We start from the raw sequence: 16,345 nt of genomic DNA, 5'->3' as shown, positions 1-16,345 counted from the left end.
ACGCAACAACCCACCTTCTATTTTATAACTGCAAAACATAAAAAAAATTAGCACAGTAAAATAAAATAATAAACTATTTAATGATTATAATATAATAAAAATAATTTTACCTTCTAAAAACAATTACAGAACCTACTTGAAGCTTGTTAAAAGGAATTTTAAAAGTAAGGAGAATACTTTTTGGTGTGGATTGAGAGTTGTATGAGGCAATATTTATAGGGAAAGGAGTAAGTGGTAATTAAGGGGGAGCGACGGATGGTGATAAGTGCTTTGCTCGCATGATGTCAGTTCAGACGAAGACCCAAGAAAGACATGTTTGATGATCCATACCTTTCGTCTATGTGTTATAACTCGAGAGAAATAGAAAAGGATTCGAGAAAATATGATAGAAGAATGAGAGAATTTATAGAAGAAAATAGTTCATTCATTATTTGCATAAGGAAAAAATGCTCCCACAAGCAGGTATTATTTAGTTACATTGCAATACGGTGAATCTAAGGATGCCGACTGGCAATCCTAAATAACAAACTAATAATATAAATGCTTCTTATCCTTTCTTCTTTTCTACATGTATTGGGCCATCGGGTTTGGGCCGCTCCAGCTCTCATTGGATCTGTTTAGCCTCCTCTAACTCATCGAGTAAGTTCAGCACCTAACCTTCACATGCTACAATTCCCAATTCCCCCTCTTCAATCTCTAACCCTCGCTCTTTAATTCCCAAATCCTCATCGTTTCCTCGTCCTTCTTCTTCTCTGACTGTAACAATACCCGCCCCATGAGACGAGCCTTGTCCCCAAGGATCAAACTTAGGAAACCTCCCTTTGAGAACCGAATAATCTTCCCAAGTATCATTTGCTTCATTAAATTCTCCCATCGAACCAAAAGCTGAGTCACGGGTTTGTTATTTCGATTCACTATACGCCTACCCATAATTTTCAAAGGTTTGATTCTAATTGTCCTTATTCATCTACTGCAGGAGGATCTGTTGCAGAAGTGGATGATTCCCCGATGAATTTGTTCAAGAGACTCACATGGAATACTTGGTGCAGTCGCGATGATTTTGGTAAGTCCAATCGATAAGCCAATGTTCCTATTTTTTGGATAATTTTGTATGGCCCATAAAATTTGGCTGTTAATTTTAGGTTTTTCGATTACTAGCCAATTCTAATTGTTGTTTAACCAATTGTCTTATTTGCTCTTTGTTGTTCATGATATCATTTACTGACTGTACTGTAGAGTATGTAAGCCAAACCATAATAGGTGGTTTGTATCCATATAAGGCCTGGAAAGGAGTAAGTTTTATAACAATGTGGTAAGTGGTGTTGTACCACCACTCTGCATGGGGTAGCCATTTAGCCCATTGTTTAAGTTGAAAGAAACAAAGGCCTCTTAAATATTGCTCCAAACACGATTGACTCTCTCTGTTTGTCCATCTATTTTTGGATGATAAGCAGTAGTGAAAAGGGTTTTAGTACCCAACTGTTTCATCAATTCCTTCCAAAAAGCACTAGTAAAATTCTTATCCCTGTCTGAAATGGCCATTTTAGGCTAGCCATGCAACTTATAAACATTGTCTAGGTATACTTTAGTTACCTCAACTACAGAATAAGGATGAGATAGTGGCAGGAAATGATTGTATTTGGTAAACTTATCCACTATTACCAAAATGCAGTTTTGTTTGAGGGAAGTATGTAGGCCCTCTATAAAATCCATAGTAATTACTTCTCAAGCTTGATTAGGAATAGGCAGGGGCTGTAGCAAACCATGTTTTGCTATATGTTCCACCTTAGTTTGCTGACAAGTCTCACAACACCTCACATAAGTAGCTACCATAGCCTTAAGTCTAGGCTAATAAAACTTTAACCTTATCCTGTGATATGTAGTATGTGCTCCTGAATGACCACCTTGAGGAGAGTCATGTAAGGTTTGAAGAACCTTTAATCTAAGACTTCCATTAGTACCAATATACACTCTGTCATTGTATCTGAGAACACCCTTTGAATACTTCTATTTAGTGTCAGCAGTAAGATTGATAGTGATGATTGAAATCCAATCCTTAGCTAGGTTGTCTCCCTGATAGTTGTATTCTACCTCTTGAGCTCAAGTAGGTATTAAAACTATTACCCCCAAAGTAAAACAGTGAGCTTGATCTTCTCATCTTCTAGATAAAGCATCTGCAACTACATTTAATTTCCCTTTTATGTACTATATAGTGTAGTCCATTCCCAATAGTTTGGTCAACCCCTTCTTTTGAATAGTGGTAGCCAACTTCTGTTCTAAAAGATACTTTAAAGGATCATGGTCAGTCTTGATGACAAAAGATATGATTTCCAGATAATGCCTCCACTTTGAAACAACTAATAAGATAACAAGATATTCACATTCATAAATGGAAAGTGCAGAGTGTCGAGGGCTGAGAGATTTACTCAGATAGACGATAGGTCGACCATCCTATGAAAGTACAACCCCTATACCACTAGAACTAGCATCTGTTTCTAAATAGAAACTCTTAGAAAAATCTGGTAATGCTAAGACTGGAGTAAAACACATACCTTTTTTAAGGTTTTCAAAGGCAGTATAAGCTTCAGAATTCCACTGGAAATCATCTTTCTTTAACAGCTGTGTCAAAGGTCTGTTAATAAGGCCATAGTTTCTGATAAACCTCCTGTAGTACCCTGTTAAACCTAGAAACCCGCATAGAGACTTAAGGGTTTTAGGTCTAGGCCAAGTCTGCATGACTTCCACCTTGCTGGGGTTAGTAGCCACCCCTGCAGCCGAAATGATGTGGCCTAAATACTCTACCTGAGTCTGTCCAAAAAAATATTTGGACAATTTTGCAAATAATTTGTTTACTTGTAAAACTTCTAAAACCATCTGCAAATGATTAATATGGTCTTGCATACTGCTGCTGTACACCAAAATGTCATCAAAGAATACCAAGACAAATTTTTGAAGAAAAATTAAATAATTTATTCATAAGAGCCTGAAATGTAGCATGAGAATTAGTAAGGCCAAAAGGCATCACCTTAAATTCATAATGTGTAGTACCCTGTTAAACCTAGAAACCCGCATAGAGACTTAAGGGTTTAGGTCTAGGCCAAGTCTGCATGACTTCCACCTTGCTGGGGTTAGTAGCCACCCCTGCAGCCGAAATGATTTGGCCTAAATACTCTACCTGAGTCTGTCCAAAAAATATTGGACAATTTTGCAAATAATTTGTTTACTTGTAAAACTTCTAAAACCATCTGCAAATGATATATGGTCTTGCATACTGCTGCTGTACACCAAATGTCATCAAAGATACCAAGACAAATTTTTGAAGAAAAATTAAATAATTTATTCATAAGAGCCTGAAATGTAGCATGAGAATTAGTAAGGCCAAAAGGCATCACCTTAAATTCATAATGGCCTTGATGTGTTCTAAAGGTTGTCTTGTAAATGTCTTTTGGTCTGATTCTAATTTGCCAATATCCTAATCTCAAATCAATTTTTGAAAAATAAACTACCCCATGCAATTCATCTAATAAATCTTCCACCATAGGAATATGAAATTTATCCTTGATTGTCATGTTGTTTAACTCTTTGTAATCCACACAAAATCTCTAAATTCCATCATTCTTTTTTATAAGAAGGTAGGGAGAGGAAAAAGGGCTCTTGCTAGGCTGTATAACAGAAGAAGATAGCATGCTTGCAATCTGTTTCTCTACCTCAGCCTTTTGATTGTGAGTAAACCTGTAGGGCCTTAGATTAACAGGTGTTGAATTAGGATTAAGTGGAATGGTATGGTCATGAGTTCTCTGAGGAGGTAGTCCTTCAGGTTAAGCAAAAAATGTATTGTATTTCTCCAATAAATGTTGGAGTTCAGTAAGAATAGGATGAGGATTTCCTGTCATATTCAATAGAATAATGTGGCCCATAATATATGAATCTCATACAGTCATTTTAAGTAATGTAGCCCCTGAAATCTGATGTAGTTCTATAGAGGGTTGTTTACCCTGAATAATAATATGCTCTCCTTGATGGTCAAAGCTTATTGTCATATTTTTTAAATCCATTAGTATTGGACTAAATAACTTCATACAATCAACCCCTAAGACCATGTCACTTCCACCCAGTTTAAGCAATCTGAAATCATGTATAAAAGTGTGTCCTTGCATTTGCCATTCAACTTTGTTTCATCTAGCAGAACTGAAAAGCTGCTGTCCATTAGGCACAGTGATGGCCAAAGGGTAAGGAGTAGTAATTTGTATGCCAGCATCAGCCCATTTTGGGGTCAAAAAGCTGTGTGTTACCACTATCAATTAGAATATTCAATGGTCTGCTCTGAATAGTTTCTTGAATTCTCAATGTATTATGGCCAATGCAGCCAATAATAGCATTAATAAAAATTTCTAGGTTTTCTTTTTTTGTTGTTGTGGAGATTGATCTGACTCAGTAGGAAAAACTTCCAATGGATAAGTGTCAGCTTCTTCAGTAATCATGTTCAATTGCCTGTTTTTACATTGATGACCTGGAAGAAATTTCTCACCACACTTAAAACAGAGGTTATTTTGCCTTCTGTGGTCTATTAGGTCATGTTTTGAGTTTGGTAATGATGTGGACTTGGGAGGTACTGGCAGTGAATTTGTCTTAGAAGTAGTAATGGGGTTTAGGTAGGGTGGGTTTTTAAAAGAAGGCCTCATTCTTCTGTTCTCAAACTCAACAAATAATTCATAAAGCTTAGCTTGTTTGCATGCTTCAGACAAAGTTTTAGGATCTAGAGCCCTAACCTTATGTTTGATGTCTTCTCTAAGTCCACTGATGAAAAGTGATACAAAGAAATCATCACTTAAAGTAGGATTTTGTAATAGCATGTGAGGTTGTAACTCTTCAAATCTTTTTGATAGTCCTCAACAGACCCCTTCTGAGTCAACATAGTGAATTCTTCTACTATATCATAAAAAGACCTGTCACTGAATCTGTGACGAAGATCTGCTTCAAATTCATGCCATGTCACATGGTGTTTCTGCATGATATAGCCATCAAACCAAATCTCTGCTTTTCTCGTTATATACATAGTAGCTACTTCTACTCTCTGATCTGCAATAACAATACAAAAGGAAAAAATATTTAAGGCATTTTTGAAGCCACCCCTAGGATTGACCCCTTCAAAAAATGGCAGTTCAATTTTAGGTCTATGCCACAAGACCCTGAACTATTAAAAAAAACCCCTGGACTTCTTCTTTCTACTTCAGAACCCAACAAAATAGTCCTAGATTCACTGTTTTCACTCATTTGATTCTCAGGTTTAGAACTATTCTTAAGGGCTAGACAAGCATCAAGTTTAGCTTTCAAAATCCCAGGTTCATCAGTTTTATAAGTAAATATGGATTTATCATTCACCATAGTAACCAAAATAGGGTTATTCCCTTTATTTTTAGAGGTATTAGGAGTTTGTACCTGTTCACTAGCAGAATTTTCTTGATCACAATTTCTGCCTATTAAAATCTTTAACAACTCCTCAACATAGAATTAATTAGTGGACATCCTGGATTCCAGTACAGTGATACGGTTCTTTTGGCTTTCCCACCATTTAGGTGGATTAGTTTCCTCTTGGCCTTGTTTCACCACCATAGCTAATTCTTCAATCTGTTTTTGCAGCGCAGAGAGGTCATCTTTAGCCATATTCTAATTCTTCTTTGGCATACCCACTGAAAAACTTGCCAGGAATTGAGGCTTTGGATACTAAATTATTATAACTCGAGAGAAATATAAAAGGATTCGAGAAAAGATGATCGAAGAATGAGAGAATTTAGAGAAGAAAAGAGTTCATTCATTCATTGCATAAGGAAAAAATGCTCCCACGGGCATGTATTATTTAGTTACATTGTAGTATGGTGAATCTAAGGATGCCAGCTGGCAATCCTGAATAACAAACTAATAACATAAATGCTTCTTATCCTTTCTTCTCTTCTGCAGGTATTGATCCATCGGGTTTGGGCCGCTCCAGCTCTCCTTGGATCTGTTTGGCCTGCTCCAACTCATCAGGTCCTGACCTTCACGTGCTTCGATTCCCAAATCACCTCTTCAATCCCTAACCCTCGCTCCTCAATTCCCAAATCCTCATCGTTTCCTCATCCTCTTCTTCTCCGACTGTAACACTATGTCAGTAAATAGATGTTAGATCGATAAATTTTGGTCAATGAAGTAATTATTGATTCTTTAGTTTTTTTTTGTATAAACACCCCCACGCTAAGTTGTTCTCTCTTTCTTCTTTCTATTCTGCTTTTGCTTTGCCCGCACCACCCACTATTATCTATCTTCATAGATTATGCCCAATTTTCCTCTCCCTCCAAACATCACCTGCTGCTTAATGTTGACACCGCTTCACCTGCGATAACACACAAATACTGTCAGTCTCCATTTGTCCCCAACAACATCAGACTTGTGTTCTGTTTCATTTTCCCTTTTATGGTACCCAACCCACCAACTACCACTTGCATGCTTTCAGTTTCTGCTCATCGTACATTACACCACTCCATCCAGGTACTTCTCTCTCCCTCTTCACCGTATATATAAGTACAAGTTTCTTCTTTCCTTTTTGTTTTTTCTTTTCACCCTTTTATACAAATTGTATGTATTTGTTAGAGGTTTCTTCATATTGGTGTTCAAGTTTCAACAAGAATACCTTTTAATGCTCCCCACTTGTTGTTTTCTTTCCTTTCTCTTTCAAACGATTCTCCGTTTCTTCTGATCCCCATGGCACCTTAGCCAAATGGACTGGAGATTCTCTGAGCCCCTGCTCATGGTGTGGCATCTCCTGCTCTCGTGATGGCCGTGTTACTGTCCTGAACCTCAGTTATTCCGGCCTTGGTGGTGCTTTACAACTCCCGAACCTGACAGCCTTGTGGTATCTCCGTCAATTGTATTTATAAGAGAACTCGTTTACTGCTGCTGATCTTTCTTCTATCTTATCGTGCAACCTCGAAACTCTCGACTTGTCATCCAACGCCATCTCGAACCATCTACCTGAAACATCATTTTTCTCCACCTGTAACAGTCTGACTCTTGTTAACCTCTCTCATAATTCGATTCCTGGGGGAAATATTATGTTTGGTCCTTCTTTGATGCAGCTTGACCTCTCTCGTAATCAGATTTCTGATTTTTCCCTATTGAGCTACTCCCTTTCCACATGCCAGAACTTGAAGCTTCTCAACTTCTTAGATAATAAGCTCAAGGGTAAACTTGAGCTCTCTTCCCTGTCTTGCAAGAATTTAATGGTTCTCGATCTTTCATGCAATCTATTTTCTGGACCAATACCGTCGAGTTTGATGCCAAATTCTTTGGTTTCTTTGGAGCTTCTTGATCTTTCTCACAATAACTTCTCTGGCAAGTTCTCCACCTTACATTTTGCACAGTGCAGCAACCTCACAAAGCTCAGCTTGTCTCATAACAGCTTCTCTGACTCTGGGTTCTCACTTAGCCTCAGAAACTGTCGCCTTCTACAGGCACTCGACTTGTCCCATATTGGGCTGCGGGGCAAGATTCCAGGGGACTTGTTGGGAAACTTGAGAAACTTGAAGTTTCTATCTTTGGCTAACAATGAGTTTATTGGTGAAATCCCTCCTGAATTAGGACAGGCTTGTGGGACTCTCGAGGAGCTTGATCTGTCATCAAATAAACTAATAGGTGGTTTGCCTTTATCTTTTACATCATGCTCTTCTTTGCAAGTTTTGAACCTGGGAAACAATCTACTTTCAGGATATTTCCTCAGTGCAGTTGTGAGCAGTCTCCCTAATTTCAGATATCTTTTTGTACCATTCAACAATGTTTCTGGTTATGTGCCCTTGTCACTCACCAATTGTACTCGGCTTCAAGTGCTCGACCTTGGTTCTAACGCCTTCGAGGGCAGTATCCCTCCAGGATTTTGCTATTCTACCTCTTCTTTGGAAAGGATTCTTTTAGCCAACAACTACCTCTCAGGAAGTGTGCCGGTGGAGGTCAGAAACTGCAAGAACTTGAAGTCATTAGACCTTAGTTTTAACATCTTGAATGGTCCTATTCCCACAAATATTTGGAATTTGCCTTATCTTTCTAACCTGGTTATGTGGGCAAATAACATCACTAGTGAGATCCCAGAAGGCATTTGTGTCAATGGAGGAAACCTGGAGACACTCATCCTTAATAATAATCTCATCGGTGGAAGAATACCGGAGTCCATTTCCAAGTGTACCAATATGATATGGGTATCACTTTCTGGCAACAAACTTACAGGTGAAATCCCTTCTGGTTTTGGAAATCTTCCGAAGCTTGCTATCCTGCAATTGGGTAACAACTCTCTGACTGGAAAGATTCCACCAGAGCTTGGCAAATGCCAGAGCCTCATCTGGCTTGATTTAAATAGTAATGGCATCAGTGGTGCTCTTCCACCTGACCTTGCAAACCAAGTCGGTCTAGTCATGCCTTGACGTGTATCGGGGAAGAAATTCACATTCGTAAGAAATGAGGGTGGAACAGCTTCTAAAGGTGCTGGTGGTTTAGTCGAGTTTGAGGGAATAAGGCCAGAAAGGCTTGAAAGTTTTCCCATGGTTCATTCTTGCTCATCCACTAGAATTTACTCCGGTATGACAATGTACACCTTTGTCAATAATGGAAGCATGATCTACCTTGATGTCTCTTACAATAATCTGTCAGGTTCTATTCCCGAGAATTTTGGTACAATGAGCTATCTCCAGGTCTTGAATATGGGACATAATAAGCTAACGGGTAACATTCCTGAAAGTTTTGGAGGTTTGAAAGCTATTGGTGTCTTAGACCTCTCTCATAATAATCTCCAAGGATATCTGCCAGGATCATTAGGGACTCTCAGTTTTCTTAGTGACCTTGATGTATCCAACAACAACCTAACCGGTTTGATCCCTATCGCAGGTCAGCTGACCACTTTCCCAGCCTCCAGATACGAGAACAACTCCAGACTCTGCGGGGTTCCCTTGCCTTCTTGTGCCTCCGGAGCTCATTCGACAAACCTTCACACTCGAAACAAGAAGGCACCTGTGGCAGTCGGGATGGTGGTTAGCATTACATTCTTCCTTTTCTGCATTCTTGGATTAGCAATTGCTCTTTATCGAGTGAATAAGAACCAGCTTAAGGTGGAACAAAGAGAGAAATACATTGAAAGCCTACCAACTTCAGGTAGCAGTATCTGGAAACTCTCTAGTGTACCTGAGCCTTTGAGCATCAACATTGCCACTTTTGAGAAACCTCTACGAAAGTTGACCTTTGCCCATCTGCTCAAAGCTACTAATGGTTTCAGTGCAGAAAGTTTGATAGGGTCCGGAAGGTTTGGCGAGGTCTACAAAGCACATCTGAGAGATAGCTGTGTAGTTGCAATCAAGAAGCTAATACACATCACAGGGCAGGGAGACAGAGAGTTCATGGCAGAAATGGAAACTATTGGGAAGATAAAGCACCGGAACGTGGTTCCCTTACTCGGTTACTGCAAGATTGGAGATGAGAGGCTTCTCGTTTACGAGTACATGAAATGGGGAAGCCTGGAATCTGTTCTTCATGACACAGCCAAAGGAAGAGGGTCCAGGCTTGATTGGGAAGCTAGAAAAAAGATTGCTATCGGATCAGCTCGAGGTCTTGCGTTCCTTCATCATAGCTGCATTCCTCACATTATCCATCGAGACATGAAATCTAGCAATGTACTCCTTGATGAAAACTTTGGGGCTAGAGTTTCTGAATTTGGGATGGCAAGATTAGTAAATGCTCTTGATACTCATCTCAGTGTCAGCACACTTACAGGAACTCCAGGATATGTTCCCCCGGAGTACTATCAGAGTTTCTGTGTACAACAAAAACCGATGAATCGCCAATGAATCTCTTCAAAAGACTGACGTGAAATACAGGATGGAGTCTCGAAGAATCAGGTAGTCCAACTGATAAGCCACCTCACCTATTTTTCCAGTATTTGAATGGTCCATAATATTTGGATGCTAATTTGATATTTTTTCGCAGAGCAATTGAAGATTGTCTATACGGCTGCAACTTCAGGTACACCAATTCTCCAATTTGAAAAACCCTTTTTGATCTATTTTTATCAGCCTGTTGTTTCATTTTTTTACTGGCTACTGCTAATTGATGCTTGACCATTTGCCTGATATGCTCCCTGTTAGACATAATTTCACTTACTGACTGAACTTTAGTATCCATTGGCCAAACCATAATAGGTGGTTTGTACCCATATAAAGCCTGAAAGAGAGTTAATTTTAAAGCAGTATGGTAAGTGGTGTTGTACCACCATTCTGCCTGAGGTAGCCATTTAGCCCAATGTTTAGGCTGAAAAAAAACAAATGCCCCTTAAATATTGTTCTAAACACTGATTGACACTCTCTGTTTGTCCATCCGTTTCTGGATGATAAGCAGTGCTGAACAGTGTCATTGTACTCAATTGTTTCATCAATTCTTTCCAAAACAAACTAGTAAAGGTCTTATCTCTATCAGAGATGGCCATTTTAGGCTGGCCATGTAGTTTATAAACATTGTCAAAGTAGAGTTTAGCAATCTCTGCAGCAGAATAAGGATAAGCTAGGGATAAAAAATGACTGTATTTGGTAAATTTATCCACAATTACCAAAATACAGTTTTTCTTGAAGGATGTAGGCAAACCCTCAATGAAATCCATAGTAACAATTTCCCGTGCTTGATTAGGAACAGGTAGAGGTTGTAGCAACCCAGGTTTTGCCACATGCTCCACCTTAGTTTGCTGACAAACGTCACAACACCTCACATATGTAGCAACCATAGCTTTAAGATTTGGCTAATAAAAATTTGACCTAATCCTATAATAGGTAGCCTGTGCCCCCGAATGTCCACCTTGAGGAGAATCATGCAAAGTCTGTATAACTTTCAACCTAAGACTTCCATTAGCTCCAATATAAACTCTCCCATCATATCTGAGAACAGCCTTAGTATATTTCCATTTATTGTCAGCAGCAGAATTAATAGTTAAAATGGAAATCCAATTTTGAGCTAGAGAATCATCCTTATAGCTTTCCTCAATCTCCTGAACCCAAGTAGGCACCAAAACTGTCACTCCTATAGTCAAACAAGAAGCTTGATCCTACCATGTTCTAGATAAAGCATCATCAACTACATTTGATTTTCCCTTTCTATATTGAATAGTATAGTCTAAACCCAATAGCTTTGTCAACCCTTTGTTTTGTATGGTGGTAGTCAGCTTCTGTTCCAAAAGATATTTCAAAGGCTCATGGTCAGTTTTAATAACAAAAGGTCTGCTTTCTAAATAATGTCTCCATTTAGAAACAGCCAAGAGAATAGCAAGATATTCTCTTTCATATATAGACAGATCTGAGTGTGTAGGGCTTAAAGCTTTACTCAAATAGGCAATAGGTCTTCCCTCCTGTGAAAGAACAGCCCCTATACCCCCAGAGCTAGCATCTGTTTCCAGATAAAAAGTCTTAGAAAAATTTGGTAATGCCAAAACTGGAGCAGAACACATAGCTTTCTTAAGATCCTCCAAAGCTGTATAAGCAGCAGAAGTCCATTGGAACCCATCCTTTTTTAACATCTGTGTCAATGGTCTGCTAATAATGCCATAATTCTTAATAAATCTCCTGTAGTATCCTGTCAAGCCAAGAAATCCTCTAAGAGATTTAAGGGATTTAGGTGTAGGCCAAGTATGCATTGCTTCCACTTTACTAGGGTCTGTAGACACCCCTGTAGCAGAGATAATATGGCCTAGATACTCCACCTTAGCCTGTCCAAAAAAACATTTGGAGAGTTTTGCAGATAATTGATTCTTTTGTAAAACTTCCAATACTAACTGTAAATGTTCAACATGGTCTGCCATACTGCTGCTGTACACCAATATATCATCAAAGAAAACCAAAACAAATTTTCTAAGGAAAGAATTAAACAAGTCATTCATAAGTGCCTGAAATGTAGCAGGAGCATTAGTAAGGCCAAAAGGCATCACCTTAAATTCATAATGGCCTTGATGTGTTCTAAATGTAGTTTTGTAGATTTCTTCTGGTTTTAATTCTAATATGCCAATAGCCTGACCTCAGATCAATTTTTGAAAACTAAACTGCCCCATGTAGCTCATCCAATAAATCTTCCACTATAGGAATAGGAAATTTTTCCTTAATAGTCATACTATTAAGCTGTCTGTAATCCACACAAAACCTCCAAGTGCCATCCTTCTTTTTAATAAGAAGGTAGGGAGAGGCAAAGGGACTTCTGCTAGGCTGAATGATAGAAGAAGAAAGCATTGTAGTGATCTGTCTTTCAACCTCAGCCTTCTGATTGTGAGGAAATCTGTAAGGCCTTAAATTAACTGGTGTGGCAGTAGACTTAAGTGGAATGGCATGATCATGAGACCTCTGGGGAGGTAGCCCTTCAGGTTCATCAAAAACTGAATTGTACTTCTCCAATATATGTTGAAGTTCCGTAGGAATAACAAAAGAACTTCCTGCCATAGTAAATAGGATAATATGGCCTATAATATCAGAATCCCCTGCACTCATTTTAAGTAATGTTGCCCCTGAAATTTGCTATAGTTCAGTTGAGGGTTGTTGTCCCTAAATACAAATCTGCTGTCCTTCATGATTAAAACTTAAAGTCGTAAGATTGAAGTCCATTAATATTGGACTGAATAACTTCATCCAATCTACTCCTAAAACCATGTCACTCTCACCCAGTTTAAGCAGCCTAAAATCATGCAAAAAAGTATGTCCCTGCATTTGCCACTCTACTTTATTGCATCTAGAAGTACTGAATAATTGTTGGCCATTAGCCACAGTAATAGCCAAAGGATAAGGAGTAGTAATCTGAATCCCAGTATCAGCCCATTTAGGAGTCAAAAAACTGTGTGTACTGCCACTGTCAATGCGGATACTCAATGGTTTTCCTTGAATAGTGCCTTGGATTCTCAATGTAGTATGACCAATAGAGCCAGTAATAGCATTCATAGAGATTTCCAAAGTTTCTTCTTCTGTCTGTGGAGTCTGGTCCAAATCTGTAGAAAAAATTTCCATTGAAGGAGTATCCACTTCTTCCGTAATCATGTTCAACTGTCTATTTTTACATTTGATGACCTGGAAGATACTTCTCACCACATTTAAAACAAAGATTATATTCTGCCTTCTATGCTCCATAAGACTCTGTTTAGGATTAACTACTGCTGTAGGTCTTGAATTAACTGGCAGTGCAGAGGGTTTAGAAACAGTACTGGGGTTTGGGTAGGGTGGGACCTTAAAAGAAGGCCTCAACCTTCTGTTTTCAAACTCCACAGATAATTCATAGAGTTTAGCTTGCTTACATGCTTCAAATAAGTTCTTAGGATCTAAAGCCTTAACCCTATGTTTAATATCATCTCTAAGTCCACTAACAAAGAGTGACACAAAAAATTCCTCAGTCAACGTAGGATTCTGCAAAAGCATATGAGGTTGTAACTCCTCAAACTTCTCCTGATAATCCTCTACAAACCCTTTCTGAGTCAATTTAGTAAACTCTTCAACAATATCAGAAAAACATCTATCACTAAATCTATGACAGAGATCAGCTTCAAACTCATGCCATGTAACATGGTGTTTTTGCATAATATATCCATCAAACCATATTTCTGCCTTGCTTGTTAAATACATAGTAGCTACCTCCACTCTCTGCTCAACAGGAACACCACAAATAGAAAAGTACTTATGGCATTTCTGAATCCACCCCCTCGGATTAACTCCTTCAAAAAAAGGCAGTTCAATTTTAGGTCTATGCCACATATTCCCTGCATTACTAAATGAACCTCCTGATCCCTTGTTTTCAGCTACCATTCCCATCATATTAGGTCTAGTGTTACTGTTTTCACCTACCAAATTTTCAGGCCTAGAATTGTTCTTAATGGCCAAACAAGCATCAGGTTTATCTTTCAAAATTCCTGGTTCATCCGTTTTATAAGTGAATCGTGATTTATCTTTCACTACCGTCACCAAAACTGGATTTTTCTCCCCATCTTTAGAGTTGTTAAGAGTTTGTACCTGTTCCCCCGCAGGTTGTTCATTTTCATCTGTTGTGCTTGTTAAGATCTTTAACAGTTCTTCAACATAGCTCTGATTAGTAGCCATCCTCGACTCTAATGCAGTAATTCTGTTTTCTTGCATTTCCCACCATTTAGGTGGACTCGTCTCATCCTGTCCTTTCTTTACTAACGCTGTTAAATCTTCCATTTGCTTTTGCAAACCTGAAAGATCTACTTCAGCCATGGACTGATTCTTCTTTGCCATGCTCAATATTTTGCCAGAACCGAAGCTCTCGATACCAATTTGTTGTGGATTGAGAAATAAGAAGATGAAATTATCGAAGAATAAGGGATTTTAGAAGAGAAAGAAGGGAGATTACAGAAAGTGAATTCTCATTCATTCAAATCATAAAAGAAATGTGCTCTACATGAGGTATTATTTAGTTACAATTCGTACTGGAAATGCTAACAAGCCAGCTGGCAATTGTTGTAACTGAATTGCTTAACAAACTGATTCTTTCTTCCTTTGTATTTTAGGTATTGGGCCACTCAACTGGGCCACGCCGTCTTGCCCCAAACCTCCCTGGCCTGCCTCCACATCATCAAGTAAATCAATTTCCTTCCGTGCTTTAATCTCCTTTCTGATTTCAATCCCCAATCTTCTCTCGCAAATCCCTAATCCCTCATCCTCCAAAATCCCTAACCCTCCTTTCTCCAATCCCAATTCATGTTCGTTCCTCCATTCTTCATCTTCTTCTCCCACTATAACAGAATTCAATTATGTTCAGTTTAGTGATTAGTGAGCAATTACAAAATGAATTTAATAGCAACCGGATCCAAACCGATTCACAAATATGATTTATAACTCGGTGAAATCTCCAACTTGCTCAGAAACTGGACTACTTAGAATCTGGTTAAGGGAAGTTGATTCCAAACCGATTCACAAGTATGATTATAACTCGGTTTTCGCTCAAAGCCCCAAAAATGTCAAAGATGACTGACCCAAAAATAAAGTAACCTTTGCTGCAGTGGCATTATAGGAGTTGGAAAATAAAGCTTTTGGGAATGATAATGTATTATACATGTTTCTTTAGACAAATTTATCTGTTTTTGATGTCTTGAGATCCAGGCTTTAGCTAATTGGTAAAAAAAAACAAGTCATCATGTTAGTTTGTAGTGTTTGTTTATGTGATTATGAATGGAGTGTTGTTGAGGATGTGGCCTTTTTGGTGGCAAATCAGATTCAAAGTTTGATTTATTTGAAAAAGCAGCAGCAAATACTAATGTAATGAATGATGTTTTTGACAGAAGTGTCAACACTTTTATGACTATGATTCATGTATTATAAATATATGACCAAAATAGGAGAGTAGCAATTCTACGTTGTCAAGGTAAAAATAGTGAAATACTTGCATACTGACGAAGTTTTGCAGCAACAGCAATAGCATCTCTATTATGTACCCGACATTGATTTTATAAGAATAATACATGCATGTGCATGCATGCATACATACATGCATACATACATGCATACATACATGCATGCATGCCGTTGTCAAGGTAAAAATAGTGAATACTTGCATACTGACGAAGTTTTGCAGCAACAGCAATAGCATCTCTATTATGTACCCGACATTGATTTTATAAGAATAATACATGCATGTGCATGCATGCATACATACATGCATACATACATGCATACATACATGCATGCATGCATACATACATGCATACATACATGCATGCATGCATACATGCATGCATACATACATACATGCATGCATACATACATACATGCATACATACATGCATGCATGCATACATACATGCATGCATACATACATACATGCATGCATACATACATCCATGCATACATCATATGCATACATACATACATACATGCAGACATTCATACATACATACATACATACATACCATACCATACATACATATACATACATACATACATACATACATACTACATACATACATACATACATACATACATACTACATACATACATACATACATACATACATACTACATACATACATACATACATACATACATACATACATACATACATACATACATACATACATACATACATACATACATACATACATACATGCATACATACATGCATACATACATACATGCATACATACATGCATGCATGCATACATACATGCATACATACATGCATGCATACATACATACATGCATACATACATACATGCATACATACATACACATGCATACATACATGCATATATACATGCATGCATGCATACATACATGCATACATGCATACATACATATACATGCATA

The 16,345-nt window shown here is 38.1% G+C and overlaps 1 pseudogene; it reads left to right on the top strand.

Annotated features, from left to right (window-relative positions):
- Nucleotides 1-6,710: 6,710 nt before the first annotated feature.
- LOC120120742 lies at nt 6,711-9,860 on the top strand (annotated as a pseudogene).
- Nucleotides 9,861-16,345: the final 6,485 nt, after the last annotated feature.

This window comes from Hibiscus syriacus, unplaced genomic scaffold (genome assembly GCF_006381635.1).
Source record: "Hibiscus syriacus cultivar Baekdansim isolate YM2019G1 unplaced genomic scaffold, ASM638163v2 tig00110346_pilon, whole genome shotgun sequence".
Taxonomy (NCBI): domain Eukaryota; kingdom Viridiplantae; phylum Streptophyta; class Magnoliopsida; order Malvales; family Malvaceae; genus Hibiscus; species Hibiscus syriacus.
Note: the sequence above shows the minus strand (reverse complement) of the source record. Positions and strands in the feature narration are given on the sequence as shown.